Below are 24,506 nucleotides of genomic sequence, written 5' to 3'. Positions count from 1 at the left end.
TTGCTTTTTCGAATTGTGCTCGCATTACACACTTCACTTCTTATAAATTGACGTAAGTATACAGTGAGTCCACTTATGTCAGTCCACAGCTTCTTTGCAGCACTGGGAATCGAACCCTGGACCCCTACAAGGCAGACAGATACACTGACCGCCGAACTATGGGGCGTACTAATCAACAAATGCAATAGCTTAACAGAAAAAAGGCTTAACATTTTACAGAACATAATTCTTATATAGGAAAACAGCGATCTGTAATTATTGCAAATAAACTGGAAGCAGTCTTGATCGCTTAACTTTTTCAATGGTGACCGGTTTCGATCTTTTTATCAAATCATCTTCGGACCATAAATGTTTGCAGGAGGCGGTGGCGCATGGCAATCCTCTTGTTTGTGGCTGGTGTCGCAGGTCCGAAGATGATCTGATAAAAAGATCGATACCGGTCACCTTGAGCGATCAAGACTGCTTCCAGTTTATTTAGAAAAAAGAAGATGATAGTAAGCCTGAAAATCAAATATAGTAGATAGGCCTAATTTGCTATGAACACATCGAAAATAGAATCACACTAATAATGAAGTCACGGAGCCAGTTCCTCAGCATTTACTTTTTGAGAGCGACGAAGACAACGAGTATGGGAATCACAAAACAAATAAGCAGAAGAGTGACGTGGAGTAGTTTGGGTGAATTAAGTATTGTTTCCAAACACAGCTTCCGATGTGTCTGGAAAGGAACGGTGCGCATTACCACTTTCACTTATGGCTACGAGTAAAATGTTTTAAGTAGATTAATACACAGGTAAAAGTCCAGAGGAGTTAGGTCTGGGGAACGTGGTAGATTCTCCACAGCACCTCTACGGCCTATCCATCTTCCTGGTAGAGTTTCGTCGAGATACGCCCTAACACGATTTTGGTAGTGGGCTGGAGCACCATCTTGTTGAAAGTAAACTCTTCCGTCTCCACACAAGTCTCGGATGGCAGGTAAAATGGATGTCTGAAGCTTCTGAAGGTACACCTCACCGGTAACTGTGCCGTCAAAGAAGAATGGCCTTATCAAGTCCCGGTAAGACAACCTACACCACACATTTACTCCTGGCAAATTCACGGCTTTGTCTACATGGACGTTCGGATTTTAGGCGGCCCAGTATATACAATTGTGACGATTTACTGTACCATTGAGTTTGAACTGTGCCTCATCAGACCACACAATCATCTCTGCAAACTCTTCATCGTTGTGCACCATGTTAGTAAACCACTCGCAGTACGCCATTCTACGATCTGGGTCGTCCTCGTTCATTACGTGTGGCAATCATGGGATGTAGCATTTCCACTTTGCTGTCTTCAAAATTCACCGAACACTTGAGTGACACTCCAGTTTTACGGGCACACTGTCTCACAGACTTCTGTGGTGAGCGAGTGAATTGTTGTAATACACGACGGGAGTTACCTGGACTTGTTACTGTTACAGGTCGTCCAGATCGTTGTTTCTGTATATCTTTAACACAGTCTTCGGCTTCAAATTTGTCTCGAATGCGACGAATCGTTAAACGTGTCGGTGGCTCTGTTTGATACTCATTTCGCCATTGCCGTTGAACCTCATTAATGTTTTCGTACTTAAAATACCACTTCAAAACTGACTTCCTTTCATCGAATGTAAGCCTTGCGCCAGCCATGTTTACTCGAGTAACTAGGTGCAACTAAGAACAAAACACTGACAATCTGGCGACTGTCATCTGAAAAAACAAAACAACGCAATACAACGCTTGTGTGGCGATTGCCGGAACTACAAACTATTACACTACCACCACTCAATTAGTTTGCCGGTTATGGACTTTTAAACAGTGGATACTTTTTTTTGGACCCCTCTGTATATTGATATACTGTTGACTAAGTTGAACAGAACTGGGGGGAGGGGAAGGGGGCCGAGGGCAATTTGATGGTCTCTTTAATACCGGATAACACGTTCTGATTGTAGATAACATGAATGACAGTGGTTGTGAACGGCGAGTAAAAACTACCACAGAATGTATATGTTGGACAACAACTGCTGCAGCTGTAAGAGCACGCTGCAGCGGTGCAATTCACTAGAAAGATTCCTAATGCTGGTACTGCGAAATGCAAACCATACACTTGCAAAAGTCTCGAATGTGGTGACCAGTGCACCTCTGCATCAAGTCGAACAACGGACTTCTGTCTTCTTCTCATATCCGGAGCCATCTCCGCGCCCAGGTGTCGAATCGAAAACTCCTCAGTCGCGGCCACTGCATGAAAAACGAACTCTTCCCTTCACGTCAGCCGACTGATCGGATTCCCTCTTTCACAGCGACAGCCCTAATCGACATCTCTCCATCATGGCTACAGACCGAATCCTTTCTTCCTCACAGTTCACTCAAGTCCACAAAACACTCAACGTCACGCCGAGAAGGTAAAAACCACCAACTGAAAATCGTAGCGCTCACTTGCGCCAATCACGTATATCCCTGTGACCGTACAGCCTCCCTCCAGAAGATGGGCAAAATTCGTTCCTCCAACCGTAACACATCTCACGGCATCAAACAGACGTCCACTGTTACGCTCTGTGACGTCACAACCACCACCCCGAGGCCTACGAGAAAGACAGGCACGTACGTCACGATGGTAGGCCTACGCTCGCTCGCTCGCTCAACTCAACAGGTGAACTACGTTTCTACACCTGTTAACTCGTAACTAGGTGTGTGCGTACAAACGAGAATTGCATCTTCTACTGGAATTCGCTATTATGGACTCTTAGTGTTATTAGTCCTACAGTGAACAGAAAGTCCATGGGCCGACTTATAATTTGTTATGGCTATACTGGGGTACAATAAAATTAATATCATGCAAAAATGATTATCAGTTCCATAAGGCACCACATCTTGTATGAAATGAATACTATTAAGGAGAAGAGACTAAATGCTAAAAAGACGTTATACCATTTACACTCATGCTCATAAATTAAGAAGAATTACAAAATGTGGTGCCACGTGGCACTACACAAAACTAGCGCTAATAGCATAGGCACATGGGGAACACACACGACACAGATCTGTAAGTAAACGGTATTGATGATAAGTTGAGAAAACCGTCCCGAAATACATGTGCTACAAAACGCCACTGTTTGCTGTGCATGTACCCTCACATCATATGGGATATTATCACCATGCACACGTACACAGGCCGCACAACGGGTTGACGTACTCTGGATCAGGTGGTCGAGCAGCTGCTGAGGTATAGCCTCCCATTCTTGTACCCAGTGCCTGTCGGAGCTCCTGAAGTGTCCTCGGGGTTTGAAGACGTGCAGGGATACATCGACTGATAGCATCCCAGACGTGCTCGATGGGGTTTAGGTCTGGAGAACAGGCATACCACTCCATTCGTCTGATATCTTCTGTTTCAAGGTACTCCTCCACGATGGCAACTCCGTGGGGCCGTGCATTATCATCCATCACGAGGAAGGTGGGACCCACTGCACACCTGAAAAGGCGGACATACTGGTGGAAAATGACGTCCCGATACACCTGACCTGTTGCAGTTCCACTGTCAAAGACATGCAGGGGTGTACGTGCAGTAATCATAATCCCACCCCACACCATCAAACCACGACCTCCATACAAGTCCCTTTCAAGGACACTAAGGGGTTAGTATCTGCTTCCTGGTTCACACCAGATGAAAACCCGGCGAGAATCGCTGTTCAGACTATACCTGGACTCGTCTGTGATCATAACTTGGGACCACTGTTCCAATGACCATGTACTGTGATCTTGACACCAGACTTTACGAGCTCCCCTGTGAGCAGGTCTCCAGGCGAACAAACCATGTCAGTTCAGTCGTCTGTAGACTGTGTGTCTGGAGAAAACTGTTCCAGTGGCTGCAGTAAGGTCCCAAACAAGGCTACCTGCAGTACTCTATGGCCGTCTGCAGGCAATGATTTTGAGATATCGGTCTTCTTGTGGTGTTGTACACTGTGGACGTCCCGTACTGTAGCGCCTGGACACGTTTCCTGTCTGCTGGAATCGTTCCCATAATCTTGAGATCACGCTTTGTGGCACACGGAGGGCCCTTGCTACGATCTGCTGTGTTTGACCAGCCTCCAGTCGCCCTAGTATTCTACGCCTCATAATGTCATGAACATGTGTTCTTTGAGCCATTTTCAACACACAGTCACCATTAGCACGTCTGAAAACGTCTGCGCAGTTAGTCGCTACACTAACACACCTCTGCGTATGTAGACTGCTGCCAGCGCCACCGTGCGACGACCGCAGGTCAAATGCACAGCATGGTCATGTCCCGAGGTGATCTAAACCCACAAACCGCCCACCAGAGCGTTGTTTCACAATGTATCAGCGTTAATCTTAATTTATGAGCATGGGTGGATATCGAGTACTGATCTTAAATTAAATTTTGTTGTAGTACAGTTATCAGCAACGCTTCACAATAGCAGATTCCGGTAGAAGATGCAATTCTCAGTAGTGCGTCCACGCCCAGCTGCATTTTGGCTGCTGACCTGAGTGAGAGAGCGAGTTCAGTGTTACCTTCGTGACGTATGCGCACGCAGGAAGCAACACAGCTGGGATGCCCACATGACCCTGAAAAAAATGCGATAGCTATTCCGCCGATATGGCGTCGGGCGCCTTGCGGGCACTATATACCCTCGTTATTACCATTTTTGATCATACAGTGTTTCTAATCTAATGAAAGTGCCCTAATTATCTGTCCTGATTAAATGTGTACAGTGGAAGAAAGGCAGCTAAAAAGACATGCCGTCTTTCAAAGAGTAACAGATCTCCCAGTCGATCACTAATGATGAAATTTTTCATCATGTTGAAGTCAGCGATTTTTACATTATACTAAAAACCTCTCCTGGCTTCGTACGGATAGCACTCAAGATATATGGTCGGACGGCTTTTCTGGCGTAGCAGTAATAAATTATGCAAACAAACCTGCCACATGAATCAGCCTTTCTATTAGTGAAAACCATTATCAAAATCCCTGCAGTAGTTCCTGAGACCGACTTCACATCCACACAAAACTACACTAGACTTTAATTTATAATATACTGATGGAAAAAAATCTCTATACCAAAAAATTGTTAATCTAGTGTAATGAAATTTCTGGAATACATTTGTGTATGTAACATATTTAAGTGATTAACATTGCAAGATCACAGATTAATGTTAAGCACGAGATAAGCGATTGCAGTTCTGAACTGTTGGTACGTTAATAACTAGTGTAACGGTCAGAATGTTGAATTCAAGCATGCAAACGTACATGCATTGTATTGAACAGGTGCTGGATGTCAGTCTGTAGGATGGAGTTCCATGCCTGTTGCACCAGGTCGGTCAGTTCAGGAATGCTTAATGTGGTTTGTAGATTACATTGGAATTGTCGTTCAATGATGTCGCATATGTGCTCGATTGGAGACAGATCTGGTGATCTAGCAGGCCAAGGCAACATGTCGACACTCTGTAGAGCATGTTGGATTGTAACGGCGGTATGTGGGCGAACGTTATCCTGTTGGAAAACACCCCCTGCAATGCTGTTCACGAATGACAGCGCAGATGGTGGAATCACCAGATTGACGTACAAATTTGCTGTCACGGTGCGTGGGATAACAGACTACACTGTTGTCACACGAAATCGCGCACCAAACTATAAGTCACGGTGTAGGTCCTCTGTGTCTAGATGCTTGCTAGCAGGCCCCCAAATGACCTCCTTGTGACAACACACGGCCATCACTGAACACCGAGGCAGAGCCAGCTTTTATCAGAAAACTCAACAGACCTCCAACCTGTTCTCCAATGAACTTTCGCTTGACAACACCGAAGTCGCAGTTGGTGGTGATTTGGGGCCAATGGAATGCACGCTACTTGGCGCCAGGTTCGGAGCTGTCCTTGAAGTAAGCTATTTGTAACAGTTTGTTGTGTCACTTTGATGCCAACTGCTAGTCAGATTGCTACTGCAGATGCAGTACAATGTGCCAGAGCCACATGCTGAACATGATGGTCTTCCCTCCCGGCCACGTGGTCTTCCAGAGCCCGGTCTTCTTGAGACCGTACATTACCGTGACTACAGATGCCAGCAATCATGTAGAGTACATACATTCCTACCAAGTCCTTCTGCAATATCGCAGAAGGACCAAGCAGCTTCTCGTAGTTCTATTACACGACCTTGTTCAAACTCAGTGAGGTGCTGATAATGGCGTCTTTGTCGCCTCAAAGGCATTCTTGACCAACATCAACTCACTACGTCCAATCTCAAAGGTAACTAACGCTCATGACTGTTACAAAGACTATTTAAAGCAAACCTGATTTGCATCCTCATAGTGGCGCTACTAGTGCTACTCTTATGGGGCGAAATCTGAATAGGAATCATCTTTCAGATGTAGAAACACGTTACCAGCTTTCGTGTATGTTATCTCGCACAACTCCTTTTTGGTGTTGCGAATTTTTTTTCCGTCAGTGTATGTATAGACTGCAGTCAAGCTTCGCTGCTCTCTGGAGCTGCGACGGCTGTTTACTGAATTTCCCGGCAGTCACAACCTCCTCTGTAGCTCAACGTCTCCTCGCTCCTAAAACTGCCACGAGATGTCACTCCAAACATCAATTAAATATACAGGGCTATTACAAATGATTGAAGCGATTTCATAAATTCACTGTAGCTCCATTCATTGACATATGGCCACGACACACTACAGATACGTAGAAAAACTCATAAAGCTTTGTTCGGCTGAAGCCGCACTTCAGGTTTCTGCCGCCAGAGCGCTCGAGAGCGCAGTGAGACAAAATGGCGACAGGAGCCGAGAAAGCGTATGTCGTGCTTGAAATGCACTCACATCAGTCAGTCATAACAGTGCAACGACACTTCAGGACGAAGTTCAACAAAGATCCACCAACTGCTAACTCCATTCGGCGATGGTATGTGCAGTTTAAAGCTTCTGGATGCCTCTGTAAGGGGAAATCAATGGGTCGGCCTGCAGTGAGCGAAGAAACGGTTGAACGCGTGCGGGCAAGTTTCACGCGTAGCCCGCGGAAGTCGACGAATAAAGCAAGCAGGGAGCTAAACGTACCACAGCCGACGGTTTGGAAAATCTTACGGAAAAGGCTAAAGCAGAAGCCTTACTGTTTACAATTGCTACAAGCCCTGACACCCAATGACAAAGTCAAACGCTTTCAATTTTCGGCGCGGTTGCAACAGCTCATGGAAGAGGATGCGTTCAGTCGAAACTTGTTTTCAGTGATGAAGCAACATTTTTTCTTAATGGTGAAGTGAACAGACACAATGTGCGAATCTGGGCGGTAGAGAATCCTCACGCATTCGTGCAGCAAATTCGCAATTCACCAAAAGTTAACGTGTTTTGTGCAATCTCACGGTTTAAAGTTTACGGCCCCTTTTTCTTCTGCGAAAAAACGTTACAGGACACATGTATCTGGACATGCTGGAAAATTGGCTCATGCCACAACTGGAGACCGACAGCGCCGACTTTATCTTTCAACAGGATGATGCTCCACCACACTTCCATCATGATGTTCGGCATTTCTTAAACAGGAGATTGGAAAACTGATGGATCGGTCGTGGTGGAGATCATGATCAGCAATTCATGTCATGGCCTCCACGCTCTCCCGACTTAAGCCCGTGCAATTTCTTTCTGTGGAGTTACGTGAAAGATTCAGTGTTTAAACCTCCTCTACCAAGAAACGTGCCAGAACTGCGAGCTCGCATCAACGATGCTTTCGAACTCATTGATGGGGACATGCTGCGCCGAGTGTGGGAGGAACTTGATTATCGGCTTGATGTCTGCCGAATCACTAAAGGGGCACATATCGAACATTTGTGAATGCCTAAAAAAACTTTTTGAATTTTTTGTATGTGTGTGCAAAGCATTGTGAAAATATCTCAAATAATAAAGTTATTGTAGAGCTGTGAAATAGCTTCAATCATTTGTAATAACCCTGTATAACAGAGAACAATACGTCACAATTGACTTATATCAACGCCTGCATGCAGCTAGGGGTATTCATTTCATGTAATTTCAACAATATGTATGTTACACACTCTTCGTTCCTACAATTGTGTTTTATACACACAAATTTTACTGTGAATCAGTCTGTCCATTGGGAAAAACCGTACCAAAATGTCTACCGCACTTCCTGAGATTAGGCTTCACAAACAATAAGGCAAGAAAGGAAGAATGAATTGATTGTTGGTGTTAATAACGATCATCCTCCTTTACCTCCTCTGCATTACTGCAGACGACGTGTCACTGAGCACATTTGTTCTGTGTATGCAGTACACGTGAGGCGCCTAGTTGTTTCCACTGCGCTGTGTGGAATTCGAAGGTTCTGTTATAGTTCATTAACCTGCTGTCTTCAAGCTGATGTCCCCATTGCAGAAAACAGCACGCAGGTCGTAGGGTATGTATCTTGAGGCTGGAACTGACTTTCAGCGAGGTTCTGTTCTGAAATAATGTATCACTTCTTTGGGATGCCACTCGCGTATTTTAATATAGCCACACGAGAAGACTACATGATCTTAATACAGCACCTTCTGATACAGCAAAGTACATGATTAAACACAATGTTTACAAAAATGTATCTTTACACTATTTGTGGCACGCGTCTGTGCCTCATGACTACCGGAGTGAACCTTTTAATACTGAATACTGGCCGGCTGCGGTGGTCTTGCGGTTCTAGGCGCTCAGTCCGGAACCGCGCGACTGCTACGGTCGCAGGTTCGAATCCTGCCTCGGGCATGGATGTGTGTGATGTCCTTAGGTTAGTTAGGTTTAAGTAGTTCTAAGTTCTAGGGGACTGATGACCACAGATGTTAAGTCCCATAGTGCTCAGAGCCATTTGAACCATTTTGAACCATACTGAATACTGGCAAACACATCCTGCCACAGACAACATGACTGTACATCTCGACTGCCTAATCCAGAGTGACGAACAGGAACTTAAATAAAAATTGGAAACACATCCTACGACAGACAACATGTCTGTTCTTCTCGACTGCCTAATCCAGAGGGACGAACAGCCCGAAACACTTCGCACGCCATACCAGAAAAGGTGTGACCCAAACGCTTCCGAAGTGCTTCGTCTGCAATTTCGTCAGTCTTTTGCTTTTGATTTAAATTGTTTTTAATAATTCTAAAATGACTGATTGATAGTCAGCTGATGAGAGATATTTATATTAAAAAGTGAAGTCATTCCAATGAGTAGTTTAACTAATAATAATAACTATAACGTTTTGGCGCCCTTGCTCCGAACACAGCAGCCAATCACAGAGTAGTAGCATTATGCAGATGGTCTTTCTCACGGGAATGGTACCGAATCTAACATCTGTCACAGGTACCTCACACCACATTTCGTCATCTACACTCCTGGAAATTGAAATAAGAACACCGTGAATTCATTGTCCCAGGAAGGGGAAACTTTATTGACACATTCCTGGGGTCAGATACATCACATGATCACACTGACAGAACCACAGGCACATAGACACAGGCAACAGAGCATGCACAATGTCGGCACTAGTACAGTGTATATCCACCTTTCGCAGCAATGCAGGCTGCTATTCTCCCATGGAGACGATCGTAGAGATGCTGGATGTAGTCCTGTGGAACGGCTTGCCATGCCATTTCCACCTGGCACCTCAGTTGGACCAGCGTTCGTGCTGGACGTGCAGACCGCGTGAGACGACGCTTCATCCAGTCCCAAACATGCTCAATGGGGGACAGATCCGGAGATCTTGCTGGCCAGGGTAGTTGACTTACACCTTCTAGAGCACGTTGGGTGGCACGGGGTACATGCGGACGTGCATTGTCCCGTTGGAACAGTAAGTTCCCTTGCCGGTCTAGGAATGGTAGAACGATGGGTTCGATGACGGTTTGGATGTACCGTGCACTATTCAGTGTCCCCTCGACGATCACCAGTGGTGTACGGCCAGTGTAGGAGATCGCTCCCCACACCATGATGCCGGGTGTTGGCCCTGTGTGCCTCGGTCGTATGCAGTCCTGATTGTGGCGCTCACCTGCACGGCGCCAAACACGCATACGACCATCACTGGCACCAAGGCAGAAGCGACTCTCATCGCTGAAGACGACACGTCTCCATTCGTCCCTCCATTCACGCCTGTCGCGACACCACTGGAGGCGGGCTGCACGATGTTGGGGCGTGAGCGGAAGACGGCCTAACGGTGTGCGGGATCGTAGCCCAGCTTCATGGAGACGGTTGCGAATGGTCCTCGCCGATACCCCAGGAGCAACAGTGTCCCTAATTTGCTGGGAAGTGGCGGTGCGGTCCCCTACGGCACTGCGTAGGATCCTACGGTCTTGGCGTGCATCCGTGCGTCGCTGCAGTCCGGTCCCAGGTCGACGGGCACGTGCACCTTCCGCCGACCACTGGCGACAACATCGATGTACTGTGGAGACCTCACGCCCCACGTGTTGAGCAATTCGGCGGTACGTCCACCCGGCCTCCCGCATGCCCACTATACGCCCTCGCTCAAAGTCCGTCAACTGCACACACGGTTCACGTCCACGCTGTCGCGGCATGCTACCAGTGTTAAAGACTGCGATGGAGCTCCGTATGCCACGGCAAACTGGCTGACACTGACGGCGGCGGTGCACAAATGCTGCGCAGCTAGCGCCATTCGACGGCCAACACCGCGGTTCCTGGTGTGTCCGCTGTGCCGTGCGTGTGATCATTGCTTGTACAGCCCTCTCGCAGTGTCCGGAGCAAGTATGGTGGATCTGACACACCGGTGTCAATGTGTTCTTTTTTCCATTTCCAGGAGTGTATATATGTTTTGCATCTCCACTGCTCTGGGAACAGCTTCTTGGAGCCTAATATGATGGCTGACTAAGCCAGAAATATTACAACAGGCAGAAAAATTAGGTGGGAGCCTCTAATTTATTAAAATGAGTAGATAAAATTAAACAGTAACAGCCTAAATATCATTTTTTCCTTCTTGTTGGTGGTGAACGGTTTCAAGTATCATACCCACCATCTGACTAATATCAGTTTAGCCGAACTACTTGAGAAGCTGATTCTGTACTGCCAAAGGTTTGCAGTCACCTGTTATTGATCACTGATGTATTCAGACCAGTAAGCACTACAGAAGAATACAATAACTTGAAGAAATACATTAGTCCTGTCAACTGATGTTCCAAACTGCCATTTTCGTAACAAAATTGCGGTAGTTTTTCATTCTTAGCGGTTCTATATGTTGTTTGGGATGCTGAATCCGAAATTCACATTCGCTACCTTGTAGGAGGTAGGTTTCACAACAAATAAGGCAAAAAACCTCAAAATTTCCGCATTTATTTCAATATTTATAATTCCGTGTCTCAATGTGTATAAACGAAATCCTTATGGCATCGCTTTGTTGCTCGTCTGTTTGTCCGACTCTTAAGAACGCTTTGTCTCAGGAACCAGTAAACATACCAAGTTTAGATTTATGTCAGATATTAAAGTCTATGGACCCTTGTCGGTGTAACAGTTTTAAGCTTCTAAGTCAATGCAAGCAGAAGATACGGTCATTTATGCTATACATTTTGATACTCGAAAACTCACTCAGCATAACCCAGGTGAACAGGCCTTAGAGTGTCCCGACGAGGTCGCAGCTACATATGTCAACCCTACCTAAAGCTTTTCCAATCTCAAATATCGACTTCAAGTGCGGGCGTGCCACTTTCTTCTCCGTGAGGTATTGAACGAGTACTTCACTATTTTTCCATATTACTTTCATCACGAACATTAATCTAAGATACATAATTTTCTTAGTCTATTTTACTTACGAATTACTCAATTTATAATAACTTCGTCGCGCGATGCAATAATCAAGAAAACAAACCATTCTTTTATCTATATAGAACGGTATAAGAACTCCGTCTCAGTACGATTATGAACGTTTGAAAAACAGCCAGCACCAACACAGCGGACCAAAACATTAGACGTAATATGCAACAGTACCTGTTAATAAACAGCAGTTCATCCTAAGCTGTAGTTACCAGATTGTTAAGTGAAACATGCCTGCTTTTTGAACAACTGAAAGGTAAAATCTGAAACATTCGACCGATATCTGGTTTATGTATACAGCTCTTATAACTTGGAACACCAGATATTCTCCGGCAAAATCATAAAAATATAATTGGACAGTGTTGCTTATCAGCGTTTTAGAGAAAACGTGGTGCCGCCAATATTTAGAAAATGGAAGACCTAGGCGATAATTTAGGATATTTTTAACCACTGGGAAAGAAAAAGTTCTTCATATTAACTGTTCTGTGTTATAAAACGGGAAATGCTTAAGACATTACTGATACCTATATTTGCGCCAGAAAACAACTTAAATAGAAAATAGTGCCAATCAGGCATTAAACGGATGTTAAAAATTCGAGCAAGTGGCTGTTACGGTAAGGAGTTAGCTCAAAAGCAATCACGGTGTTTAAGATAAGGAGAGTATTGATTATTGGTTTTTGATTATTTCATACTCTCTTAGAAGAACGATATTTTTGTTGTAACTTGCTTTGGAGTGTGTTTGTTTTTGACGCCCCCTGACGTTAAGTGCCTAGTATACATGTCTTATAGTTGTGTAGTGAGTGTGGGAGCCACAGAAGTCCGCTGCTACATCTTCGTTACTCCTACAGAAATCCTATCAGCCCTTGACTCCGCTTGGCGCAGCAGCTAGACACGTACAAAAAGAGAGAGATAGACGACAGCCTATTGTTTCCTGTCGGTGGCAGAATGCACTGCATCTGGGATAAGCTGACAGCCAGTCCCCATCCCCTCCCCCCCCCCCCCCCCCCCCCCCGTTTCCTGTCGTTGTAAACCAAACTGGTAAATTATGTTCCTATAATGCATCGAACAAGTTGATTCACATATGTAGATCTTTCGTTAAATACTAGCTTCTCTCTTATTTGCAAGGAAAGGTACGTTGGTAAAATTTCTCATTGTTCTGCAAGCAGAAGTAGTTTGAAAACTACACCTTTCTTTTTTTTTCTTCAAGAAACTCATTTTACAAGTGATAATAGGCGTGGCACAGTTACGTAAATTCAAACAGGTCACCCGAGCGAAAACATTTCCCAATGCGCTCTTCCAACTCCACGAATTGAAATGCTATCGCAGTGACTAAGAGATGCCATTGATAACAATGAAAGTATCATTTGTTGTGTTGAAACATACTATGTTGTAACGTCAGTCAAGTGTCAAACTGTCTGCTTTCTTTGTATGACTATTTAAAATAGTTATGTGTGCGGTCTATTGTAGTTGGATAAACTAAAATACCTCATAGTCACCAGCGGAAATTCTTCCAAACTTACTGAAAGTTTGTAAACAGTTAGTTTCAAAATTTTCATTATTTAAGACTTGTCTTGTTGAACTGAAACATGGCCGTATTTCTTTGGAAGGTAATCTGCATGACGTACGACCGAAATTTGCAACCACAATATCCAGAAAGTGCACGACATGAAATTGAATGATAGTGGAATAATCGTTTATGAATTACGAGATTCTATAGACGTATCATAAGAAAGAGTATTGTACATGAAGAATTAACTGCGAGAATACTTTGTGACTAATTTGCCGTATCCTGACCAACAGCAAATGCGAAGACGAGCTTCTCAGCTATGTTTGGATTGTTTCAAAAATTAATGAACAGATTTTGTATAGGGATCTGTTACTGCCAATGTATCGTGTGTCCATTACTTCACTCTAGAGATGAAACTCCACTGCTGCAGTGGGTCGAAGCTGGTGATCCTGAAACAAAAAGATCCCAGCACCAAATAGGCGAAGCCAGAGAAATTATGGCCAGTGTTTCTTGGGACGCAAAAAGAGTTCTTTTTGTTGAATATGCTTCTGTAGACGCTTAATAGTTACCTGTTCCCATGCCGCGGATACATCTGCTGGAGTACCACAGCGTACGCACTTATCGAGTCAAAAGTGGCTCACATGGCTCTGAGCACTATTGGATTCAACATCTGAGGTTATCAGTCCCCTAGAACTTAGAACTACTTAAACCTAACTAACCTAAGGACATCACACATATCCATGCCCGAGGCAGGATTCGAACCTGCGACCGTAGCAGTCAGTCGGTTCCGGACTGAAGTGCCTAGAACCGCACGGCCACTGCGGCCGGCTTATCGAGTCACTAAGTCATTCACCGACCAGCGATTTAACTTCTTTCTGTCCCAGGACTTCACACTACAGTGTCAAATAGCAGTATTAGTTCTCCTTTTCAGTTTCAAGTTATTATAACTTCAAGTTGCTGAGACACAGAAATTTACTTAAAAATCGAAGTTTTACGTATTTCATAAAAAATTAGTTTCCTGACACACTGTTTTCACGTATACGCTCATGTTCAGAAAAAAAAAACAGTACACCTTGAACGAATAGGGATAGGACGTTCATTTTCCAGGACATGTACATTCGCATGTTGTGCAGAAATGATTAACATTTCAGTCACCTCGGTTCTGTATGTGCCCTGTTGCCTAGTAGGCACAAGGTCCGTCATGGGGCCAGATAACTTGTTCTAATCATTATGACATCGACGCATATAAGGCGCGAATGGCGTCCTGTGGTATGCCGTCCACGCCACAGTCCATCTGCGGTGGTTGGCATTGGGCCGCAGTGCTGAATCCGTCGTTTCACCACACAGCACACATTTCGATTGGCCACAAGTCTGGTGATCGCGAGGGCCAGGGCAAAAGACTGAAAACCGAGCGAGGTGGCGCTATAGTTAGCACACTGGACTCGCATTCGGGAGGACGACGGTTCAATCCAGCGTCCGGCCATTCTGATTTAGGTTTTCTTGATTTTCCTAAATCGCTACAGGCAAATGCCTGGAAGGTTCCTTTGAAAGGGCACGGCCGACTTCCTTCCCCGTCCTTCCCTAATCCGATGAGACCGATGACCTCGCTGTCTGGTCTCCTCCCTCCAAACAACCCATCCCAAACCAATAGGCTAAAATCGAGTGACACCAAGAAGGCATCTGTTCGTGCAGCAACATGTGGTCGTGAATTGTTTTGCTGAAAAATGGCGTCTGGGGTGTTGTGCAGAAAGGGTATGGCTATGGGTTGCAGGATGTCATACGTGTCGGTCACACTGGTCACAATGCCCTGGATACGCACCAACTGTGATTTGCGTTTGTATGCAACAACACCCCACACGATAACGCCTTGAGTTGGCGCTGTATGTCTTGTGCAAGTTGCAAGTGCAGTTATTGTGATGCGCAGCGAATCAACAGAAACTGGATTCGTCCGATAACACTGTCTGATGCCGTCCCGTCCCCAGAGACGTCGTTTCATACACCGTTGCCGTCTATGATGTTTCTGCTCATTCGTCAAAGATAGGCGAATTATTTATTTTATTTTCTTTATTTATTTATTTCATTAACAGTATAGAGCAACCCACCGCCTTGAAATGTATTGTGACTCGGATGCTTCTGAATCTAATAGCAGAGACTTCTCATTGTTACAGTCTTATTGGTAAAAAGTTGTTAACGCTTTTTTTATATTATATAAAGAATATAATATATAAAGATTTCTCTGAGGTTACAGCGAATTGAGTGCTTAACAATTGTTAAAATGGTTCCATATACACTCCTGGAAATGGAAAAAAGAACACATTGACACCGGTGTGTCAGACCCACCATACTTGCTCCGGACACTGCGAGAGGGCTGTACAAGCAATGATCACACGCACGGCACAGCGGACACACTAGGAACCGCGGTGTTGGCCGTCGAATGGCGCTAGCTGCGCAGCATTTGTGCACCGCCGCCGTCAGTGTCAGCCAGTTTGCCGTGGCATACGGAGCTCCATCGCAGTCTTTAACACTGGTAGCATGCCGCGACAGCGTCGACGTGAACCGTGTGTGCAGTTGACGGACTTTGAGCGAGGGCGTATAGTGGGCACGCGGGAGGCCGGGTGGACGTACCGCCGAATTGCTCAACACGTGGGGCGTGAGGTCTCCACAGTACGGCGATGTTGTCGCCAGTGGTCGGCGGAAGGTGCACGTGCCCGTCGACCTGGGACCGGACCGCAGCGACGCACGGATGCACGCCAAGACCGTAGGATCCTACGCAGTGCCGTAGGGGACCGCACCGCCACTTCCCAGCAAATTAGGGACACTGTTGCTCCTGGGGTATCGGCGAGGACCATTCGCAACCGTCTCCATGAAGCTGGGCTACGGTCCCGCACACCGTTAGGCCATCTTCCGCTCACGCCCCAACATCGTGCAGCCCGCCTCCAGTGGTGTCGCGACAGGCGTGAATGGAGGGACGAATGGAGACGTGTCGTCTTCAGCGATGAGAGTCGCTTCTGCCTTGGTGCCAATGATGGTCGTATGCGTGTTTGGCGCCGTGCAGGTGAGCGCCACAATCAGGACTGCATACGACCGAGGCACACAGGGCCAACACCCGGCATCATGGTGTGGGGAGCGATCTCCTACACTGGCCGTACACCACTGGTGATCGTCGAGGGGACACTGAATAGTGCACGGAACATCCAAACCGTCATCGAACCCATCGTTCTACCATTCCTAGACCGGCAAGGGAACTTGCTGTTCCAACAGGACAATGCACGTCCGCATGTATCCCGTGCCACCCAACGTGCTCTAGAAGGTGTAAGTCAACTACCCTGGCCAGCAAGATCTCCGGATCTGTCCCCCATTGAGCATGTTTGGGACTGGATGAAGCGTCGTCTCACGCGGTCTGCACGTCCAGCACGAACGCTGGTCCAACTGAGGCGCCAGGCGGAAATGGCATGGCAAGCCGTTCCACAGGACTACATCCAGCATCTCTACGATCGTCTCCATGGGAGAATAGCAGCCTGCATTGCTGCGAAAGGTGGATATACACTGTACTAGTGCCGACATTGTGCATGCTCTGTTGCCTGTGTCTACGTGCCTGTGGTTCTGTCAGTGTGATCATGTGATGTATCTGACCCCAGGAATGTGTCAATAAAGTTTCCCCTTCCTGGGACAATGAATTCACGGTGTTCTTATTTCAATTTCCAGGAGTGTAATTTGTTACTACCTAGTTGATGAGAAGATAATTTATACAATGCAAATGTCAAAGAAAAATTAAAAAAATGTAACACAATGAGCGTGGTTAAGAATAATTTGTAATACAGGGTGATTCAAAAAGAATACCACAACTTTAAAAATTTGTATTTAATGAAAGAAACATAATATAACCTTCTGTTGTACATCATTACAAAGAGTATTTAAAAAGGTTTTTTTTCACTCAAAAACAAGTTCAGAGATGTTCAATATGGCCCCCTCCAGACACACGAGCAATATCAACCTGATACTCCAACTCGTTCCACACTCTCTGTTGCATATCAGGCGTAACAGTTTGGATAGCTGCTGTTATTTCTCGTTTCAAATCATCAATGGTGGCTGGGAGAGGTGGCCGAAACACCATATCCTTAACATACCCCCATAAGAAAAAATGGCAGGGGGTAAGATCAGGGCTTCTTGGAGGCCAATGATGACGTGCTCTGTCACGGGCTGCATGGCGGCCGATCCATCGCTTCGGGTAGTTGACGTTCAGGTAGTAACGGACAGATAAGTGCCAATGTGGTGGCGCTCCATCCTGCTGAAATATGAATTGTTGTGCTTCTTGTTCGAGCTGAGGGAACAGCCAATTCTCTAACATCTCCAGATACTGTAGTCCAGTTACAGTAGCAGCTTCGAAGAAAAAGGGACCAAAAACTTTATTGGCTGAAATGGCGAACAAATGGCTCCCTTAATTTGCCGACAGATAGTGCTTAGCTCTGCCTTTTGTCGTTGCAGAGTTTTAAATTCCTAAAGTTGTGGTATTCTTTTTGAATCACCCTGCATATAGAGGGAAATGATATGCTGTATTTGGATGAGTAATACAGTCTAAGTAGCATGTTGTTTAGTAATGGCCTATTTCTATCTGTTTCAGATGAGAAGGTCTCGGTACAACCTCGAGCTATTCTCATCTGAAATGGTTGCGCTAATGTATGTTTCTTCCCCATGAACCATGGACCTTGCCGTTGGTGGGGAAGCTTGCGTGCCTCAGCGACACAGATGGCCGTACCGTAGGTGCAACCACAACGGAGGGGTATCTCTTGAGAGGCCAGACAAACGTGTGGTTCCTGAAGAGGGGCAGCAGCCTTTTCAGTAGTTGCAGGGGCAACAGTCTGGATGATTGACTGATCTGGCCTTGTAACATTAACCAAAACGGCCTTGCTGTGCTGGTACTGCGAACGGCTGAAAGCAAGAGGAAACTACAGCCGTAATTTTTCCCGAGGACATGCAGCTTTACTGTATGATTAAATGATGATGGCGTCCTCTTGGGTAAAATATTCCGGAGGTAAAATAGTCCCCCATTCGGATCTCCGGGCGGGGACTACTCAAGAGGACGTCGTTATCAGGAGAAAGAAAACTGGCGTTCTACGGATCGGAGCGTGGAATGTCAGATACCTTAATCGGGCAGGTAGGTTAGAAAATTTAAAAAGGGAAATGGATAGGTTAAAGTTAGATATAGTAGGAATTAGTGAAGTTCGGTGGCAGGAGGAACAAGACTTTTGGTCAGGTGATTACAGGGTTATAAATACAAAATCAAATAGGGGTAATGCAGGAGTAGGTTTAATAATGAATAAAAAAAATAGGAGTGCGGGTTAGCTAATACAAACAGCATAGTGAACGCATTATTGTGGCCAAGATAGACACAAAGCCCATGCCTACTACAATAGTACAAGTTTATATGCCAACTAGCTCTGTAGATGATGAAGAAATTGATGAAATGTATGACGAGATAAAAGAAATTATTCAGGTAGCGAAGGGAGACGAAAATTTAATAGTCATGGGTGACTGGAATTCGTCAGTAGGAAAAGGGAGAGAAGGAAACATAGTAGGTGAATATGGATTGGGGGGAAGAAATGAAAGAGGAAGCCGCCTTGTAGAATTTTGCACAGAGCATAACGTAATCATAGCTAACACTTGGTTCAAAAATCATAAAAGAAGGTTGTATACCTGGAAGAATCCTGGAGATACTAAAAGGTATCAGATAGATTATATAATGGTAAGACAGAGATTTAGGAACCAGGTTTTAAATTGTAAGACATTTCCAGGGGCAGATGTGGACTCTGACCACAATCTATTGGTTATGACCTGTAGATTAAAACTGAAGAAACTGCAAAAAGGTGGGAATTTAAGGAGATGGGACCTGGATAAACTAAAAGAACCGGAGGTTGTACAGAGATTCAGGGAGAGCATAAGGGAGCAATTGACAGGAATGGGGGAAATAAATACAGTAGAAGAAGAATGGGTAGCTTTGAGGGATGAAGTAGTGAAGGCAGCAGAGGATCAAGTAGGTAAAAAGACGAGGGCTAGTAGAAATCCTTGGGTAACAGAAGAAATATTGAATTTAATTGATGAAAGGAGAAAATATAAAAATGCAGTAAGTGAAACAGGCAAAAAGGAATACAAACATCTCAAAAATGAGATCGACAGGAAGTGCAAAATGGCTAAGCAGGGATGGCTAGGGGACACATGTAAGGATGTAGAGGCTTGTCTCACTAGGGGTAAGATAGATACTGCCTACAGGAAAATTAAAGAGACCTTTGGAGAGAAGAGAACCACTTGTATGAATATCAAGAGCTCAGATGGCAACCCAGTTCTAAGCAAGGAAGGGAAGGCAGAAAGGTGGAAGGAGTATATAGAGGGTTTATACAAGGGCGATGTACTTGAGGACAATATTATGGAAATGGAAGAGGATGTAGATGAAGATGAAATGGGAGATATGATACTGCGTGAAGAGTTTGACAGAGCACTTAAAGACCTGAGTCGAAACAAGGCCCCGGGAGTAGACAACATTCCATTAGAACTACTGATGGCCTTGGGAGAGCCAGTCATGACAAAACTCTACCATCTGGTGAGCAAGATGTATGAGACAGCCGAAATACCCACAGACTTCAAGAAGAATATAATAATTCCAATCCCAAAGAAAGCAGGTGTTGACAGATGTGAAAATTATCGAACTATCAGTTTAATAAGTCACAGCTGGAAAATACTAACGCGAAGTCTTTACAGGCGAATGGAAAAACTGGTAGAAGCCGACCTCGGGGAAGATCATTTTGGATTCCGTAGAAATGTTGGAACACGTGAGGCAATACTAACCTTACGACTTATCTTAGAAGAAAGATTAAGAAAAGGCAAACCTACGTTTCTAGCATTTGTAGACTTAGAGAAAGCTTTTGACAACGTTAACTGGAATACTCTCTTTCGAATACTGAAGGTGAAAGGGGTAAAATACAGGGAGCGAAAGGATATTTACAATTTGTACAGAAACCAGTTGGCAGTTATAAGAGTCGAGGGGCATGAAAGGGAAGCAGTGGTTGGGAAAGGAGTGAGACTGGGTTGTACCCTCTCCCCGATGTTATTCAATCTGTATATTGAGCAAGCAGTAAAGGAAACAAAAGAAAAGTTCGGAGTAGGTATTAAAATTCATGGAGAAGAAGTAAAAACTTTGAGGTTCGTCGATGACATTGTAATTCTGTCAGAGACAGCAAAGGACTTGGTAGAGCAGTTGAACGGAATGGACAGTGTCTTGAAAGGAGGATATAAGATGAACATCAACAAAAGCAAAACGAGGATAATGGAATGTAGTCAAATTAAATCGGGTGATGCTGAGGGGATTAGATTAGGAAATGAGACACTTAAAGTAGTAAAGGAGTTTTGCTATTTGGGAAGCAAAATAACTGATGATGGTCGAAGTAGAGAGGATATAAAATGTAGACTGGCAATGGCAAGGAAATCGTTTCTGAAAAAGAGAAATTTGTTAACATCGAGTATAGATTTAAGTGTCAGGAAGTCGTTTCTGAAAGTATTTGTATGGAGTGTAGCCATGTATGGAAGTGAAACATGGACGATAACCAGTTTGGATAAGAAGAGAATAGAAGCTTTCGAAATGGGGTGCTACAGAAGAATGCTGAAGATAAGGTGGGTAGATCACGTAACTAATGAGGAGGTATTGAATAGGATTGGGGAGAAGAGAAGTTTGTGGCACAACTTGATTAGAAGAAGGGATCGGTTGGTAGGACATGTTTTGAGGCATCAAGGGATCACAAATTTAGCATTGGAGGACAGCGTGGAGGGTAAAAATCGTAGAGGGACACCAAGAGATCAATACACTAAGCAGATTCAGAAGGATGTAGGTTGCAGTAGGTACTGGGAGATGAAGAAACTTGCACAGGATAGAGTAGCATGGAGAGCTGCATCAAACCAGTCTCATGACTGAAGACCACAACAACAACAACGTATGTTTGCACAGATTATACAGATTAAATGTTGATTGAGCACTTCATACATGGAATACATGAATTTTAGCTTCACATGAGAAATACACTTATGTTTGTAACTTATTAGTTGAAATAGAATATAGTTCATTGCTACTTGAATGCATGATTCCTTAAATAACTTAATACATAGGCGAAGTAGCGGATGACGCGCACGTAATGCATGCCGTAATAAACGGGAACAGACTGTCACCCCTAATAGTGTACGATGTGTTCCACTTTTCCGCTGTTGCGTCAGAGCCGAGGAGGAGCAGATCTGTCCTGCAATGCCATACGGATGACGTGCGGATCTTCTCTGTGAGAAGGGGGAGCGGTAGTCTGGGCGCTGCGAGCTGACCCATCTCGTCGCGTTCTACGGCCTTCCGTGAGCCAATCTGTACACACCCGCTGCACTCCCGAAACACAGGGTTGTACACGAACAGCAATTTCCTGAGTGAATGCATTACACTCTCTCATGGCAATAATGCGCCCTCTTTCAAACTCACTTATTCGAAGGTATGGATCGCGCATACGTCTGCGAGGTACCCTGCACGTCTCCCCAAGTCACACTGATCCATTACCTTCGGTTTATAGCGACAACGAGAGCTGCAGGTACATTTTACCGGTAGGTGGTGTTGCGCCATGATATCGGCGTTGACTCTGAACCCGTGGGCCGGCATGGTTAAAATGCTAATCATTTCAGCAGAACGTAGTAATGTACATGTCTCGTGAATATGAACGTCCTATCTCTACTTCTTCAAGCTGTTCTGTTTTTTCTGAAAATGAGTACATTAAAAGAATTTAGCATAAACATCTTATTGGTAAATACGTAGTAAAATACTGCCTAAAGCAACAAAAGTAAGATGTTCATTATTGTAAATATTTTCGATATATTTTTTAACTACACGATTTTTCAGTGAACAATTTATAGTATATACAGGGTGGTCCATTGATAGTGACTGGGCCAAATATCTCACGAAATCAGCGTCAAACGAGAAAACCACAAAGAACGAAACTTGTTTAGCTTGAAGGAAGAAACCGGATGGAGCTATGGTTGGCCCGCTAGATGGCGCTGCCATAGGTCAAACGGACATCAACTGCGTTGTTTTAAATAGGAACCCCCATTTTTTATTACATATTCGTGTAGTACGTAAAGAAATGTGAATGTTTCAGTTGGACCACTTTTTTCGCTTTGTGATAGATGGCGCTGTAATAGTCACAAACATATTGCTTACAATTTTAGACGAACAGTTAGTAACAGGTAGGTTTTTTAAATTAAAATACAGAACTTAGGTACGTTTGAACATTTTATTTCGGTTGCTCCAATGTGATACATATACCTTTTTGAACTCATGATTTCTGAGAACGCATACTGTTACAGCGTGATTACCTTGTCTTTTTTTAATTTTGGAAGATGCAGTCTTTTTTATTTTGGGGTGTTATGCTTCCTAAAAAATTTTCTTGTGCAGATGCTCACCTTGACGTGTGGAGATAGATAGTTGCTCCAGCCAGTCTAGCCAATAGCCCTATGTGGGTATGATGGGTAATAATAATAGGACATCAAACTGTCACTGAAGTGCAGGGGAGTTACTTTCTGCCGACTTACAAGTGAAAAGCTGCTGGGAGAGACATAAAGACGGGTAATAATATTAAAACAGCGACCCATTGTCCCAGTGCTTGTATAAATCCATGCTCCCTACGTACAGGAGTCATGTAGCAACAGCATTGGGGAATGAAACACACTCATACCTATTTACGAGTCGCGGGTCATTTACCTGGCAACAGATTGTGCTAAATATATTGTGAGATATTTTTTGCGAATGTAACACCCATCATCTAACATGAACACGGCATCTCAAGACGAAATACTGGCCAGTCGCCTCCAGTGTAATGCAGTGCCATCTGCTGGGTGTATTGTGTACCTGAAGAGCCGACAGGCCGGAACCTTTCTTTGTACCTGTTGGTGGGGACTGACTAAGTCCCTACTTCCATTCGGCTGAATGCTCACGAGAGCGCCTGCCGCTAGTTGCTGACTATAGTCGGCTACTCCACCCCCGACATAGACTCCCAGTTTAAAAAAACCACATTACTCAATTCGAGATGAGGATGTTGTCCATACACCTCAAATTTTCCATGTAGAATTTGAATTCCTCCCTTTTATACGCTTTATTTTCAAAGAAGGAAAAAATTGGAGCCTAAACGCGCCTTCTCATCGCTAAAGTTGTAAGTAGGCTGGTTAGGTTTTTATGTTGTTAACTCCACGTAGCGCTCTGTATGAAAATCAGTGACTGTGCTGTGTGCAGTCTGTGGCTGGTTAGCATTGTTGGAATATTCGCAATTGTAGTGTTGGGCAGATGGATGAGCATAGGTCATAGTCAGGGCCATTGTTTTGTAGGGATTTTTTGAAAGTCAGATTGCGTTGCGCAAAAAATATTGTGTATCACTTTAGTGTTAGTCAGAATAAGTGTGGTGTCACCGCCAGACACCACACTTGCTAGGTGGTAGCCTTTAAATCGGCCGCGGTCCGTTAGTATACCTCGGACCCGCGTGTCGCCACTATCAGTGATTGCAGACCCAGCGCCACCACACGGCAGGTCTAGTCTAGAGAGACTCCCTAGCACTCGCCCCAATTGTACAGCCGACTCTGATAGCGATGGTTTACTGACTACGTACGCTCTCGTGTGCACAGACGACAGTTTAGCATAGCCTTCAGCTACGTCATTTGCTACGGCCTAGCAAGGCGCCATATTCAGTTATTATAAGTACTATCTTCAAGAATGTCTTCTGAACAGATAATATTGACTCATGTACCGTCAAGAGCGACGTTCATCATTAATGGATTAAAGTTAAGTATCAAACTAATTATGTCCGCTTTCTGAATTCTCATTCCTTGTCATGTTGCAGACCTCACGTCAGTATAGTTCTTCCCTCCTCACGCCAGCCTGCGTGAGCTAAAACGCGTGTACTTCGGCCTCCACTCGTAACACGGTGTTGGCGCTTCTGCTAACAAAAAAAATAAGAGTAATGTCTGAGTACGTTCAGTTTTGCTCAGCTGTTTGAAAATCAAATAACGTAGTTTATCAGCACAGTAATTCATAAATTTTTCAAAGGGGATGTTTCAAAGTATCGTTTCTCGTTGATTCTTAGTGTGACAATGCTGTACGATAGTATGGCATTGGCAATATTTCCTCAAAGT

The sequence above is a fragment of the Schistocerca piceifrons genome, chromosome 3, assembly GCF_021461385.2.
Source record: "Schistocerca piceifrons isolate TAMUIC-IGC-003096 chromosome 3, iqSchPice1.1, whole genome shotgun sequence".
Lineage (NCBI taxonomy): Eukaryota > Metazoa > Arthropoda > Insecta > Orthoptera > Acrididae > Schistocerca > Schistocerca piceifrons.
Note: the sequence above shows the minus strand (reverse complement) of the source record.